This window comes from Motacilla alba, chromosome 3 (genome assembly GCF_015832195.1).
Source record: "Motacilla alba alba isolate MOTALB_02 chromosome 3, Motacilla_alba_V1.0_pri, whole genome shotgun sequence".
Lineage (NCBI taxonomy): Eukaryota > Metazoa > Chordata > Aves > Passeriformes > Motacillidae > Motacilla > Motacilla alba.
This window is the reverse complement of record NC_052018.1, coordinates 98884075-98900162: the sequence shown is the minus strand read 5'-3', so window position 1 is coordinate 98900162 and position 16088 is coordinate 98884075. Positions and strand designations below refer to the sequence as shown.

Here is a 16088-nt window from a genome sequence, read left to right as displayed (position 1 = left end):
GAAGTGGCTATGAAGGAGCCAAATAAAAATATTTCACAGCTTGACATCATGCATAAAGCTGCAACCAGACTATCAAAAAGCAGGCCCAGTGCACCTCACATCAAATCCTGACACAAGATGCCAGTCCACTGTCACTCTACAGGGCAGGTACTCTGCAAAGAACATCCAAACTTTAACTTGGTGAGCAACAGAGCGTGCCATCCATGTTTGCTGACAGTCCTATTAATACCATTCCTTGTGGTATTAATACCTGCCCAACAGAAGAACAAACAAAACTGACCATCTCTATTCACATCACTTCCTTTTCTTCCTTTAAACAGCTTCCGTTGACAAAAAGAATAAATAATTCCGTGGCATAAAACCCAGTATGGTCACGCTACACCTAGAACGCTAAAAACCAAAAGGAAGGTCTTACACTGCTGTATAAAGTCTATACTGCTGTATACAGTCTCACAGCAACTGTATAAAAATGATGGAAACTCTCTAATATACTGCAAAGTGCCAGACATGCTACCCCAACTCTAATAATCTAGCCCTAACACACACCCACAGACATTCAAAATGGCCCCCTTTTTTTAAAATTTAAAAACCAGATTGACAGAGAAAAAGCTGGGATATTTAAGCTATTAGGTATGAGTACTTTGGAACAGCTTATCAGTACATGGACCTGTCAGTTTTGAGTATGAAGGAAACACATTGACAATTCTTTACCTTCTGCTGAGAATATTTAGTGGTTTGTTTTTGTTTTTGGTGGTTTTTTTAATCTAGCATCTAGGTGAGGTGTGTGCAAAAAGCTAAAAATATTAAGACAAATCCTAGATTTGCTGGTAAATCTGATTTGGACTCACTCATATGAGGCTCCAGAAAAATGTACGTAGAACATCCACACTCATGCTCACCCGCTCACTCTTTCTACTCCATTCATAAAACAAGACAAGAATAAACAAAGTGTGAAGGAAAAAAACCCCAAAAATGGAACGGAAACCAAAGGAAGACTGTGAGCCTCTCAACTGGAAGGACAGTATGATGCTCATGGGCCTTCTCTCTTCTTCAGACTCACAGCTCCTCATTTTCCCCAAACACTGGAGAAGGAAAGCAGAAGTGGCTTCTTCACAGAGTTGCTGCCCCAAAAGAAGAAACAATACCTACACAATCATGATCCCATTTCCCAACCTCTTCCTGCTCAAACTGCCAAAGGGAGGCCTGCAGTCTGCTTTCTCCACTCATTTCAAGTGACGCCTGACATTTTCCAGGCAAATAATATCTTCGTTCAACATTGGAAATGCGCATCTCCTTCTCATGAAGTTTGTGCTTGTCAACAAGGCAAGATTCCTGCTCAGATGCCAGACTCCCACTACAGAGAAAGACAGTGCTGAAGACAGAGGGACACTTGGAACAGATCTTGTTACTAGCAAATGGGATAGGAGAGGTTGAGATGCTTCTCATTGTGCAACCTTCTGGCATCTCTGGTGAGGCTGCCCAGTGACTTTTGCGTGAACAGCTATGGATCTCCTATCTATTAGTCCATTTTAGGCACTGTTCTCCTACCCAACAGATACACCAACCTAATGCCTAAAGCATTTCAAGACCATTTGTCTGCTCTTCAGTCATAGAGTCACACTGACTATCAGGTCACAACAGTAATTACTGCAGCCACTACAACAATTAACATCCTGCAGTTGGGTTTTTGAGTAAGAGAGCAATTTCTTGCAGGGGTGCACAGCAACAGCTGCACGAGTCCATAGGACTTCATCAGTACAGGTAAGACAGGAAAGTCAATACATCACCTATGCTAGAAACTCAAAAAAACCCCCCCAAACCAACCAACCAACCAAAAACCACAAAAAAAAAAACCCAAAAAACCTCCACATGCAAATCTGTAGCCCAGTATCACTTTGATGAACTTTAAAATAGGCATTCTATATTTTTTTTACACTGGATTGTGATAACTCTGTGTCCTGTAGCAGAAATCCTAAGTATTTAGAGCGTATAAGAAAAACAGAGAAGAAAAAGGGACTCAGCAACATACTAAGGCCCAAACTGGACAGTCAGAACGGGAAAGTTTCTGCTGGGATTGCAGAAGGTTGCTATTTTGTACCCCCATATGTGTACTTCTCTCAACATCACATACAGTCTTTGAAAAATTACAGTAAAGAAATGCAAGAAATTAATCTCCCCATCACACAGTTTTAGGATCACCTACAAATCCAGGACCCATCGCATTCCTACACGGCTTATGGAACCAACAAGCCTTTTCAGCGCTCCACATCCCAGTCTATCCTGGCTGCCATGCGCCAGAGGAAAACACTAAATACTTGCTCTAAACGTTAGCTCCCGAGCCGGCCATACCTTACGGAGAACACGCCAGGAGTATCTCCCGGAGGTCGTCGTCATATCTCTCCCCGTGGCATCGTCGGGAATCCTGCCGGGGGACAGTGACCGCATGAGGGAGGCCCGGCCTCACGCCAACACCTCCGCACCCTCCCCGCACCTCCCGCCGGGCACCGCCCGCTGCCCACCGGGGGTTACCATGGAAATTCGGAACGGGGATTTGCAGGGAAGGAGGGAAGGAGGGAAGGAGGGAAAGCGGGCCCCAGGAAGCGCCCCCCCCCCCCCCCGCCCACCTCCGCTCCGCCGCCCGGCCCAGGCCGCCCGGGCCGCCCACACAAAGGGCACCCGGGGAAATTAAACTTTCCCGGCCGCTCCCCGGGGGAGCCCCGGCGGCGGGCGGGGGCGGGAGGCGGCGGGAGCGGCGGCGGGCGGGCCCCCCGCGCTGTACCTGAGGCGCCGGGCGGGATGCGCGGCCTAGCGCGGCTCCTCCGCCGCGACACGTCGGTGCCCCCGCGCAGGGCGGCGCAGGAAGGGCCCGGGCGGCGGCGGGAGGAACCAGGCCCCGCCTCTGCCGCCGCCCGGGGGAGGAGCCGCGGCCGGGGCCGGCGGAAGGGGCCGCGCTGCCGCCCGCCCGCCCGCGATGGGGTTGCGGTGCTGGCCCCGCGGGGGCCCGCAGTGCCGGCATTTGGGAGCCCTCGTGACCGAACCCCCCCGCGGGTGCTCCGCAGCCGGCTTGACTCAGATTTATATTTTAGGCTGCAATTCTCCGTCAGGCCTCAGAAGCTGCTGAAATTGAGGGGCGCGCTAGGTCGCGCTGAAGCAGTAGCAGCCTCGTGCCTGGTCGTGCCTTAAAACAGGCTTAAATGTCCGGCCGTAGCGCTGTGTCAGTCAACAAAACACCGGGAAACTCCGATTAACAACAGCGATTCCGGCTGTATTTAATAGCATAAGCATGTGGCTATGGGCACGAGCGTGGAAATCCAAGGGTTACACTGGTTCACGCCTGGGCTTGCAGCTCGCTAACTCATGTTTGTGTCCGGTGCTGGTCCCAGACAGACTGGGCTAAAGATGTTGTTCTGCTCCTGGGTGGTCAAGGTTGGCAGAGGTTTGTTCGGTACAGTTTGTTCTGCAGACTCAGCCAGTAAATCCCAGATGAATATCACTAGGATCAGGGACTCCTTGATGACTTCCTTGAGAGATGTGTATGACCTGACCAGTGCTCACCCTTTAAAATGTTGTGTTTAAAGAGCAAAAAACATGATGCTACCAGAAAGAAAGACTAATTTAATATTATTATTCCTTCATAACCGTGGGCTTCAGTGTCAGTGGCCATCCATTATACCTTTCATAGACCTGCTTTAGAAAATAGAGATGTACCTTCTCATGCTTCAGAATTCCATCCTGGCTTTCTGGAGTTAATATTAGCACAGTTCAAACAGACTTCATAGGAAGCTAGAACAGCAAAGGCAGTCAAAAAACACAACTATGTTAAATATTAAATGCTTGTTAGGAAGCCAATGGGGATTTCCCTCCACCAACCTGTAAATGTCACTCAATATTTTCATAGCATATTTTCCCCTACCCAGCAAAGAAATCTCTTTGTATCTTACAACCTCTGCTGTACTCAGACACTCCTCATGGGCAAAGCATGGTGGTTTGGGGTTTTTCTGGGTTTTTTCCCCTTGGGGATCACACTAGTTGGAGTCTGCCTGACTCCTAATCCCTAAAATATGACACAGCAGCAATAAAGTGAGCAAAGAGATCATAAACATAATGTAAAACTGATTGCTGTGTATTGATCCAGACTGCAGAAGGACTGAGTTTGCAGAATTTAGTCACGTGGGTAAAGGTAAGGAAATCGAAGAGGCTGTAGGAGGGAAGTGGTGTTAGCCCTGTCCTTCCCGGGGTTCTGCTTTATGTTACTTGCTGTTGAGCCAGCCAACTGTGTGGGTTGAGGATGGTATTCCTGCCTCAGCATTGCTGCCAGCTGGCTGGGAGTGTCTCCATGGCTCCTGCAACCACTCACAACTGAGCTGGAAAGTTTGGATTTGCCCAGAGTTCACAGTTTGTTTTCAGTAGTCTGACCTTCTGGATTTGGACCTGAGAGTATCTATATAACCTCTTTCCACTAGCAAAGAAACAGATGGGAGGGGATGGGAAGAGAGTGGAAGGCAAAAGGAAAGGGAATCCCCAGCAGAGAAGCAGCTGTATGTGATTATTAACTACAGACACTGGTTTTGAGGGGAAAGCCCTTCCTACAGGCTTAGTGGTAAACCAGTTTTCCCCTCTTTAGCCCTATGGGTCAGCCTGAGGCTGAAGGGGAGTCCTGCAGCATGGATACAATTTTCCATGCCTCCCTTGTATGAATCTTGGGTTGATCCATTCACTGCTGAAATGTGTCCAGTTCTGGTCAGCAAACTGAGCCAGAGCCAAGTCCAGCTGCGCAGGACTGACTTCAGTGCTCAGCTGCTGAGGTTCACAACACTGTTCTTGCAGCATCTTCACTGAGTTAGGGAGCTATCCCTCTGGGTTTGTCTCAGTGAATTGGTCAGAGCAGCTGTAAGAAGAAATTTTGCATCAGTTGCTTAGCATGAAATGACCTTTACGTAGAGCTGGCTTACCCCTCAGTTGACATTTGCCCAGGAAGCTCCGATCCAGCTGAAAACCTCGGGTCTGTGTTCCTCTTGCACCAGAGAGGTGCTTTCAAAACCAGTAATTAATTGTGTCAGAGGTGCAGGGGAAAGCCATACCCTCAAAGTGACATTTGAACCATGCTCCCTCCCATGACTTTCATGTTTTCCAGTTGCAATGATAAGAGTCATGTTATCTGCTCATGCAGGGAAAGTAACAAACTGTTTGATTTTCTACCTTATGTTTCATTGACTTTATCTCTGAGCTAAGTGTTGTTACTGTTCTGCTGCATTTTGTATTAACAGCAAAGCCCTCTGTTCCCCTTGGGAAAAAAAAAACTGGAGCTGCATCTTCTTTGTGGATCAGAAGGAAAGGATGACAGCCATGAGGTTGCCTCCTGCTGCTTCCTTTTCTGACTGTCACCTTTCTGCTAAACCCCGTGGTGGCAGTGACAATGCCAGTCCAGCCTGAGACACCTCCTCTCCTCCAGGCTGTAGGAGACTCAGTGGGTGATTTCTGGAGACTTTGAGAAGAAAGGCTGCTTTAAAGCATAACAAAGCTCCCCAAGGCACGTGGCGTGGCTGGGCTTGTGAACTGTGGTGTTCGCAGCCTGAATTGCTCTGTGGGTAAGAACAGCCATTGCTTCACCAGCAGAGCTGGTGAGGTGAGGAAATTGTGAGTCAGTCAAGCATAGTTCACTTGATCTGTTGTCAGTCTACCTCCTCACGTACAGCTTATGTCCACAAAGTCTGCTTTTATGGGAGCATTTCAGTTATCTGTGCTTCCTACTGATTGCCAAGGGCCACGTCAGCTCTGCAGAGCAGCGTGATTCAGCCCAGCAAACACCCTTACCCTGGGTACACAGGACATAGTTCCACAAAGGCTCTTCCAGGGAAAAACTCCAACCCCAAGTAGCTTTAGCTGGGAAAATCTTTCTACTGCTGCTTTTTCATCTATGCAAGTTAAACTGGCATTCTTATAAAACAACAGAAATATGACAGGGTTTTTTCCTACACTCACGCCAGCTCAGGAGTCTTCTGTGGAATCTTCCTGGAAAAGAAATGGGAAACAGTGAGTTTTGTGCTGTAGAAAATAAACAGTAAAAAGAACAAAGTAGCTCAGTGTTTTCTCAGATACAAGAGACATTGAAAAAATAAGGAAATGCTTATTACTGCTCAATGGCAGAACTAGCAGCCAACTATTGTAAAAGCTGGGTCATCTCTAGGAATACCTGACCTCCTTTCTTGAGATGTCATAGTGTTTTAGAAGGTCTTTGCTTACAGGATCCTGGTACCACTAGCTTTCAGTTTTCCATAGGAAACCTTTGCTTAGCTTGCTAAAAACTGAATAAGGTACTGCAATCCATAGGGAATGTGAGGGAAAATAGTGATTAAATGTAATTAGAGGGGTAGGTCCCCCAGGAACCCTGAGTGTAGTGGGTAATCTTGTCTCTAAAAGGGCAGCATTAAACAATGATAGGAACAACCAAACTTCGAGGAAAAGCTCTCCTTGGAGGAAGCAAAAAATATATAAAGGGTATAAAAGAAATATGTAAAATAATGAACACTGCAGAGAAGGCAGATGGAAAGTTTCTGCTCTTCTTGTCTCAAGTGATGTGAAGGGATATTAAGACTGAATATTTCATGCCAGTAGCAGGGAACAGATTTCCAGGCCTTGTTTAAGTGGAGCGTGGTGCTCAGTGCCACGAGAAACCTTTCAAGACAGGAGCTTAGGAACATGCAGAATGGGATGCCAGTTTTATAGGGCAACTGGGTCTCAAAATTAACACAGATGGCAATTTTGAAAATTATTTTTATCATGTCAACCAAATGCTAGCTGGTGGAACTCAGGTTCAGGCCACTGACTGGCCCACCTCAAGGGCTACCCCTTCACACGGCTCTTTAAAAGACAGCTTCTTAAAAGACTCCGTCAAGACACTGTCATAACATAAGGACAACCCATAAAACTGGGATGCCAAGTCTCTCCTGTTGCTCCTGAATGCCCTGGCATGTATTCCTCCATGTCTGCAAAGGTAGCAGAGTTTCTCCTGGCTCCAGGTCATTCTTCAGCACCTTAGACACGTTGTAGATGCAGCTGCATTTCACACAGTTCTTGGTTCTCTCAGTCTCCAGTAAAGAAACCACGTAAAATTAAAAGCTCTTTCTTCTGTATTTGGAATGAGCTGATTTTATCAGATAGCAGTTTATTCTGATGGAGTACATCAATACCTGAGTCATCAGGAGCTCTGGCTTTCTTTATGTCAGCTTTCCAGGCTAGCTTGTTATGTGCACTGCTCCCTTTCAATCCAGCCCGGCCACTCCAACATTACGAAAGGAGGGATTCTAGTGGGATGCTTTCGGGAAAGTGTCATGGAAAACAGTCTGGTCCAAGCAGCACTTCAGGCAGGCGAAAAGCTCTTGTTTCTGAGATTACTTGTGAGTCAAACCGTGCAGTTTCAAAGCAAGTGATGGTTGGGAAAACAAAAAGAAAAAAGTGCAGAAAAAATGGACCATGTTGGTACTGAGGGTGTAGGGCTGGCATCTTAGTGACTTTTGAAGAGAAGAATTTGATTCTAGATACCACAGGGTTCAGTACATGCTTTATTTTAAAGATCAGAGATAAAGGCCCTGAGTTGTAGATATTTTTAGACTTTGCTCTTGTCTAGGTAGCAAGACCTGTGGGTAGAGGGTACAGCCAAGTTCACTCGTAGCTAGTGTAGGTGTCACACACATACTGCTGAGAGGAAAACCACACACCTTTCTGCATTTTAAAACTCTGCGACTGAGCGGCTGTGGAATGACGAGGGTGCCAGATTAAATTGAGGAAGCAGCACCCTCACTGCAGGCTGGCCCAGCCAGCAGCTTTCTGAATGGTGCCTCAGTCCTGTCTTTGACCTTGACTGGTCAAATCCCAGGGATTTAAGCAGGTCCACAGGGAAGGTTTTTTTTCCTCTAAGGGCGAGCTAGGTAACAGCCATTATTAGGAGAGGGATCTGTGTGAAAAGCATCATCAGGTCTTTAAGGGCACAGTTTGTCTTCGCTTGTTTTACTTTGCTCCTACCCTGAGCTCATCTCAGCTTCAACGCGACTGCTGGGATTTAGGTCGAATGTATTTCCAGCAACCGCTTTGCATTACAGCAGATGGCAGCCTTTCCCCAGATTTCCAGAAATGAGGAGTACCTGGATTTCAGACAATCGTGTCTTTTCTTGTCCCCTGGTGTCTGCTAGCGGCAGCAGAAGCGTCTGTAGGCAAATGTACCAGCAAACGATTCAATGCAGCTAGAGATAGAAGCAACACTGAAATCTCCTTGCGTTTGGAAAGCTTGGCTTCTCACCAGAGGCTGATCAGCTCTTGCACCACCTCTTTATTCATCTAGGATGATGTTTCCCTTCCAGCTTATATCAGAGTTCAACACTGAAGCAATTAAAAATCCACGCTAATTCATTTCTTCACCTTGACAACAACGCATAACAGAAAACACATCATCCTTGGTGGGGAGTATGTCAAAATCAAAGTGATATTTCTCAGCACTTGACATGCTGTATTAAAAAGCACCTCTGTTAAGAGACCTACGCAGCTGGCTGAATAAACTGTGGTGTGGGTGAGGCCTCAAATTACTTCATCTGCTGGTGACTTTTCCAAAGAGACTCAGATATGCTTTGTGGATTCACCCGGCCCTGAAAAGTAAGGGGAAAAGTGATCAGCACTCTTCTGTCCTGCCCCTTTTTGTTCCAGAAGAGGAATGCTTCTGGGGTTTTGGAGATGACCATATCCAAGCTCTTTCTAATACCTCCTGGATCCTTGAAAGCATTTCTTATTGCCACACAGCAACTCTTTTCCAAAAAAAACCAAACTTGTCCAAACTGTGTTTTTTTACCTACCTGACTGGGATTAGTCAGGCCTAGGGGTGTGTTTCACAAGCATGAGGAAGATGCAAAGATATCTTCTTCTGGGAGGCTGCTCCTGATGGAAACACAAAAGAACACAGATTTACTTCTACATAGGCTCTGCTTTCAATTTCTACTTTTTATCCTGCTTCTGTTCTCACAAAACATGTTAATGGCATCCAGATGCTTATTAACACGCTTCATAGTAAGAACCAGAGACAGGAAATACAGGCCAGATGAGGAAGAGAAGAGCTTAAACAACAGCTAAGAGAGATGAGAGGAATCCAGACTCGGCAGGGCCAAGTAAAATTTACTCTGGAACCTTCAAGAAACAGATCAAATTGTAGTCAGTTGAATGACACTATAAGCTCCAGGGAACAGAAGATGTCCCACAAGACAGAGAACCTATTAGCAACAGTTAGGGGGACACCCAAATACAGCATTAATTAATCTTAAAGATCTACATAAGCCTTAAAGCAACTGCTAGGGGCTTAAAAATAAAACAGGCCATGTCTAATCATCTCCATTCCTCTCTTTGATAAGGCAGCTGGCCTGGCAGCTGGGAAAGCGAAGTCACGGATGTGCTGCATCTCCCCTTGAATCACGCTGGGTAACGCAGCCACCAAAGGAAACGGTCCAGACAGCATTGCTGTGAGCTGAACAGGCAGTGCAGTTGTTTATGCTCAAGGTGTAACATCCATCACATCCCCAGCTCTGTGTGTCACATCAGTCACTGCCATGGTGGTTGATCAGCTCCTGAAGAGCCAGGAGCTGGATTTCTGTGCAGATGATACTGAGTGGGATGGGAGACCCAGGGAGACAGAGTTAACTTCACACAGGAAATCACCATCAGTGAGGAAATGACCCCAATTCCCCACATTATACTCAAGGCATTGGAGATCAGGAGCATCTTTTCCTTACAGGACATGCGTACAACTCACCCCCAGTTCAGCTTTTAATGAAAAAAACACTTAAAATATTCTTCCACCAATGTAGGCACCCACAGAGCCTGCTGCAGACTGCTGCTTCCAGCTGCCCTCTTCTTTCCCAGCTCTGTAGAGAAATCTGGCTAACAAGGAATCTCAAGGCCATTCCACTGCTGTTCTCCCATCTTCCTGGCTGCATTCATTATTAATAGCACCTCATTAAATTTTAATAAAATGAATATCAGAGGTTTACGGCTTCATAGGCATCTTTCCTCCTTTTTTTTTTTTCCTTCCAGGGCTATTTGTTGGACAAATTCATTTGGTGTCACACAGGGGAAGGTGCCGATCAATACATTTTGTAGGAAGTTGCTTTTTTTGCTTTATTTCCAAACTCTGCAGAAGTGCCTGGAATATGAAAGCTTTTGCTTTGAGTTGTTTCTTTTTCTTTAAGAAAGCAAACCCCAAACAGTAGGTAGATATTTGGTCCCAACTTGCTCTTCAGTTTGCTTTAGTAGATACACGTTTATGAGTTCTATAGTTTTGGAGTAGAACTGAGTTTATGAGTTCTATAACTGAGCCATGGACCAGGCTGCCTGGAGACATGGTGGAGTCATTACTGCAGATTTTGAAAGAGTAAGCATGTTAAACACTTGGAAGAAGTATTTGGGTAGAACCACCCTGCCACAGGGCAGACGAATGGAGGAGAGGACATTCCATGGATCTGTAGTTAAACGATGAAGAACATATTTTTAAATCAGCTGGTGCAAAGAAACTTGCATCTCAAACTTGCAAGCAACTTGTTCGATGCAACCTGGGAACTCTTATTGGTGGCTGTTTGTTTGTTTTTTCTTTTTAAATAGTACAGAAACTCCAGACACACTGATTTTTTTGAGTATCAAGAGCAAAGGTGGGTTAAGTATACCCCATGCTGGGGACTCCTATAGCTGCTCTTCTCTTTCTTGGCTGTTCTCTGGGGAAGCCAACCTCGGACTACCACTTCTATCCTTCTATTCTGTGAATGAGCCCCTAAATTACAGTCTGAAAGATTGTTTGGGGCCAGCAGGTTCTAAACCTTTTGCATGATACTATTCAACATATTTTTTGCTGCAGAAGTTTGAATAGAGCCTGGCTTTATTAACCATTAGCCTATGAAGTTAAAAGTATAGCAAAATACAGACACACATGGACTATAAATATATTTATGTTGCTGTGAGGAACACTATTCCCAGGCCTCTATTGTATGAAAAACTCTCCACTGTATGAATAATGTGTATTTGGCAATATTGGTGTAGGGCTCGAGGGGATGGGTTGTTGTTTGGGTTTTTTTGCTTTAGGGCTGGCACGGGCTCCAGGCAAACCCCACTTTTGTGTAGGCATTTAGCCTGCTCTGGTGACAGCTTTCCCTGGCAGTCAGCGGCCAGGAGGTGCCAAGGACTTTGCCACGGGCATGATTCATCATTGCCCAAAGGTGCTTGAACACACCTTCTGCTGCCCCTGCTCCAGAACAGGTGGAGTGAGATTTCCAAGTGATAACGAGTGACGCTGGTAAAAATCGCTGAGTAACACTGAAAGCCCCTGGAGCTATGGTGGGGCTGAGGTCATTGGTAGTGCTGATCCTGCCTCCTCAGGGAAGCTGCTCTAGATCCACTTTTAATGTAAGTGAAAAAGCATTAAACATCCATGCCCTGGCTGGTTAGGTGGCATTTAAAAGCCTGCTGATTGCTTTAGCTCCCCTTCAAAAGTGAAGCAAGCAACTTCAACAGCTTTGCTGTGCAGAGCCTGGGCCCAGCTGTGTCCAGGTGACCACAGGCTGTGGGAAGGCCCCTATCCCTGTGACCCATCTCAGACAACATTCATCCTCCAGCAATGGTCAAAGGTGACACCACAGCTCCATCCTGGGCTGGGACCTGTCACCCTGATTTTTTAAGGCCTTTGCTAAGCCTTCTGATGTTTGCATTCTTGTAACAAACTTTCTCACACACAATTCTGTAAATAACTTATGTTTTGCATTCTTTCATGGAGGAGGAGAGAATTGATGGACTCTTAGTCTGTCCAGTGTCATTGGAGAGGTGGCACTGTCACCCTCCAATCCACTGTCACTTTTGGAAAACTATACATGTTGAAGTCAGAAAATAAAGGTCCCTCTTTTTTGTTCACCTGGAGAGCAGCAGTGTCCGTGTCGTCATTTCATGTCGTATTGCGACAGGGACCCATGGACATATTCCCACTACAGAGCAACACTCCAGGGAAAGGCAAGCTGGGCAGGAGAGCTGCCTCAATCATGACCTCTCAACCCACAGCAGTTTAGAGCCTTCCAGCCCCTTTGAGGTCAAAGCTCAGGGGATTGTCCAGGCAAAGCTAGAATGAGCACACCTGCATCACAGTCCTATGGAGACTTTGGAAACTGCCAGCCCCTGTGCCAATAGGAAGCACAGGACAGAAGGGAAAGGGGCCAATTAAGAAGCCAGGCAGCCTCTGTGTTGCTCAGGGCAAACTGAACAGATGATGGCATCGCTGGAAGCTGCATTTGCTTTTAATTGTCCTCATTCCACTGAATAACTAATTCTCTCCTCCTCCCACACAACAGAAAAAAAAAAAAAAAAAAAGCAAGCATGGGATTTTTGGAAAGGATGAGTTGACTCAATTCCTTTCATCAAGCACATGACAGCAAACTGCAGTTTTTAGCTTTGCATCCAGGCAAGTTTAGAATATCACTGCATGCATTTGTTTTGTTTCAAATCTTCTGGGATCAGCTAAAAATATTATTTTGGAGAGATGTAGATATGGAGGCACTGAAGGCTTCATGTTCTTCCAGCTCCTAAACTGCAGCCAACCAAAGGGAATGATGGGTAGATCCCAAGTGTAAGATGGTTATATTTAAAAGTTATTTTACAGAGACCTGGGAAGGGGAAGGCACTTGGAATCTGAGCATGATCCAGGGAAAGAAGTGGAGCCCAGGGAAAGAAGTGGAGCCCAGAGTGTTTCCCAAGAACCCAGGAAAGCCATTGCTCTTCCCTCTTCCTTGACCAGCTTGTTTTCCAGCATTTTCCAGGACAGACTGAAGGGAAACTCTATCTAGGCTGAAAACTAGGCGACCAAAAAACCCTCGAAATACATTTTGCAGGGCTTGGGTCCAGCAACATGGTTCAATGCATTAAAATTCACACATTTTAATGGAATCACTTAAGGAAAGGAATGATCACAGCAAACACAACTTAGAAACTTTCAGATAAAATATTTGCAGAGAAAAGTGAATTTAATTATTTTTCTTCAGGGGGTGTTGAAGAAGAAACAAATCTAAGGGTCAAGACAATTGTATAAATAAGCAGACATTTAATTTTGGGAGTGAGTAGCAAAGAAAACAGACATAAAAAAGCTTTTCTCACTGGTTTAACTGTATTTAACCACATTTAAATCTGACTGACAGCATGAACTATCATGTCCTCCTTCCTGTCTCTGTGCAGCACTCACAGGGAATCCTCAGGAATCCACGTGCCATGCCAGGGCTGTAAAAGGGGAAGGCTTTTCAGGAGACCTTTCCACTACAAAAAGGAAATATAGACCATCCTGGCCTGTGATTAAACTCCAAAGAACTCCACTCTCATTGTTTTTCTGGAAGGCAGCAGATCTCCAATGGCGATCTCAGCATAGAACTGGTACTACAGATGTAGCCAAGGTAGAGGAAGGAAGTCAGAGCAGATTAATAATTTACTCCTGCCTCAGAGCTGTTTAGTGACCTTAAATCAAAATAAAAACATTACAATATTGCAGGTATTGCCAAATTGCAGAGAAGTTGCCTTTGCAGCAGGAAAGTCCTTCTTTGAGTTGATCTTGAGGTCATTTGTACTCCCATGAAATATCTCAGCGCCCTGCACTGGAGCAATGGGCTCTCTGCAGGGCTGGCAGAACCCAAGATTTGCTGGTGCTTCGCTGCTGTCACAAACATTTCCTCACCAGCAGAGCCAGGCAAACACCACAGCCAGCAAACAGAATGCTGATTCCCATCCCCTCCTGCCAGCCCTGCAAGAGGGGCAGTAGGACAAGGACTGGGAGCTGGGCACAACAGCAGCAAACCCAAGAGTGGCAGGGGGTGGGCAGGGAGCTCCTGACTGCCAGAGCTGGCACTTTGCCTCTGGTTACTCATCTTCCCTGGAGCTTAGCCTCGAGGAATGCAGCCCCGGGTGATGCATTCCTGATCCCACAAGGGCTTGTGCTGGGCAAGGCAAACAGGACCTGCTTCTGCTGGCACCTGCTCACTGTGACTTCAGAACGGGCTGCATTGCCAGAGCTGGGAGGCACAGGGAGGATGGGCAGCAGCAGCTCAGGAGGGTTCCGAGGCAGGAACATAAAGATTGAGGCACTGGGGTTTACAGCTAATGCCATTCCCTAAGGCTGCACGTGTGTCTGAGGCCACAGGCCCTGCTGCGGTTCCCAGAGGCTGGCTTTGGCATGGCTGCTCTCACAGAGGCACCTGAGGCTTGAGGGAACAAAAGCCCATTTTTTCTGCTCTTTAAATTTGCCCCCTTTTGCTTTCAGAGATGGAACCAGACCAAGAACCAGCAGAGCTGAAGGAGCTGCCTGCTCTTGCTGCAGTAGCACCCACTGGTGTTTCCCCACTGAAATATAGGAGGAGGAGGATACTGCCTCCTGACAGCACAGTGATGTAGAGCTGTTCTCCAGGAGGAAACAGGAGCCTGACCTCCTGCTGCTGCCCTGAAAGCACCTGGGAAGGGGCAGGACTGCTGCTGCCCCTGTAGAGGCTATGCTTGCCAAGGAGTTCCTGGTCCAAGTCACAGGAACCATCACAGCTCCTGCAGAGATGCTTTCCCAGATCTTCTTTATAGCATGCACAACAGTGCAGGTACAAGTGATCTGCTACAGTCACAAAAGAGCCTGAGAAACTGCATTTCTAGGATGATCACAGCCCTTATGTTAAAGCCAAGTGCTACAATTAAAAATAGATGAGGAGCTCTATCAGTGTTTTTACAGAATGGGATGAGCCAAGACAAGGACCACAAAATCTGGTCTAATTCAACAGCAACCAGGCCTAATCCAGGCTGAAAGACAGCATGCAAGTTGCTGTAGTCATCAGGGTAGATTTATACTGCAAAACTGGAAATGTATTTTTAGAATTGAACCTGGAAAGTGTCACTTCAGAAGGAGATCAAACATGCCACAGCAGGATCATTATGGGATTTGCAGAGCACCTTCCAACACAGGAGTCTCCTGAGGTGACTTCATGTTTGACTGTTCAGAAGACCAGGCTCATTCCCGCAGGTGTAACAAGCCCAGCACAGCTGGGATGGGACGGCCTCATCCCCAGACTGCACCACACCACTCAGGGCCACACCAGGCACTCATGGAACTTCTCCAACCCAGTGGCCAAGCCAGCAAAGGAACCAGAGCACTCTGTTCTCCCCAGGAAAGCCACAGCAACCTCCCTGTGTATGCTCCTGCCCTCCTGCCAGCACCCTGTGCTGCCCCATTTCTGCTTTGGGGAAAAAACAAAAAAACAAAACAAAACAAAAGGGCTTTATTAGCCAGCTGCTGCTTTCTGGCAGTGTTAAATCCATGCAATTTCCTACAGCTGAAAAGCAAATTAGTTCATTAAATCACCTGCTTTACACATTGCACTGCCCAGATCAGGGCAGTCACACACAAACCAGAAAACTGGCTGCTCATTTTCAAAGGCACTTCTGCAGAGCTTCACTGAACTTTAAGGCTAGAAAACTACCTACACTTAATGTCATTTTCCCATTCATTCCCTTACCAGTTCCTTATATCTGCAGTGGTATCCCAGGGAACAGTCCTGTCTGCTGCTTGCATCACACCAGTGCTTCTTGCCAGTCCAGCAAACCTTTAAAAGCAGGTGAAGGCCACAGATCTCACCTAGGGCTGGTCTTGCAGCTGCAAGGGGCTGCTTTAGGCTGTCAAAAGTGGAGCTTTAGGCTGTCAAAAATGGAGCTGTGATTGTCTTAAAGCCAGCATGGTGCCACCTCTTGCAGCACCAAAATTTGTTCAAAAGGATTGGCCCTCAAGTTCAGAGTGCTTGAGTCATCTGTTTGAGTACTTTTAATCTGAAATTCACTTTACCATTTACAGAGGACTGCTGCAATCATTTATCAAAGAACAGAAGCCTGGGGGTACTCAAACAGGGTACCAGAGTTAGAGACGCTGTTGTTGGTGAAGGAACTTGCTCCTCCAACTACTCAACCATTGCTATTCTGCCTTTGATAGTGGGATTTCCCTGTCTCAAGTGTTTGAATGTCTATGTTCCACACGTCTAAAAATGAGATTAAACAAACCCAACTTG

The 16088-nt window shown here is 46.4% G+C and overlaps 1 protein-coding gene across 3 annotated transcripts in view; it reads right to left on the bottom strand.

The window, feature by feature from the left end:
* VPS54 (VPS54 subunit of GARP complex) overlaps positions 1–2907 on the bottom strand; it is a 47578-nt gene extending 44671 nt beyond the window's left edge. For all 3 annotated transcript variants that reach the window (XM_038130944.1, XM_038130945.1, XM_038130946.1), the window contains exons 1-2: positions 2780–2907; positions 2350–2422 (exon numbers count right to left, since the gene is read on the bottom strand). The gene's annotated coding sequence lies outside the window, so the exon portion shown is untranslated. The remainder of the gene's footprint in view (positions 1–2349; positions 2423–2779) is intronic.
* Positions 2908–16088: the final 13181 nt, after the last annotated feature.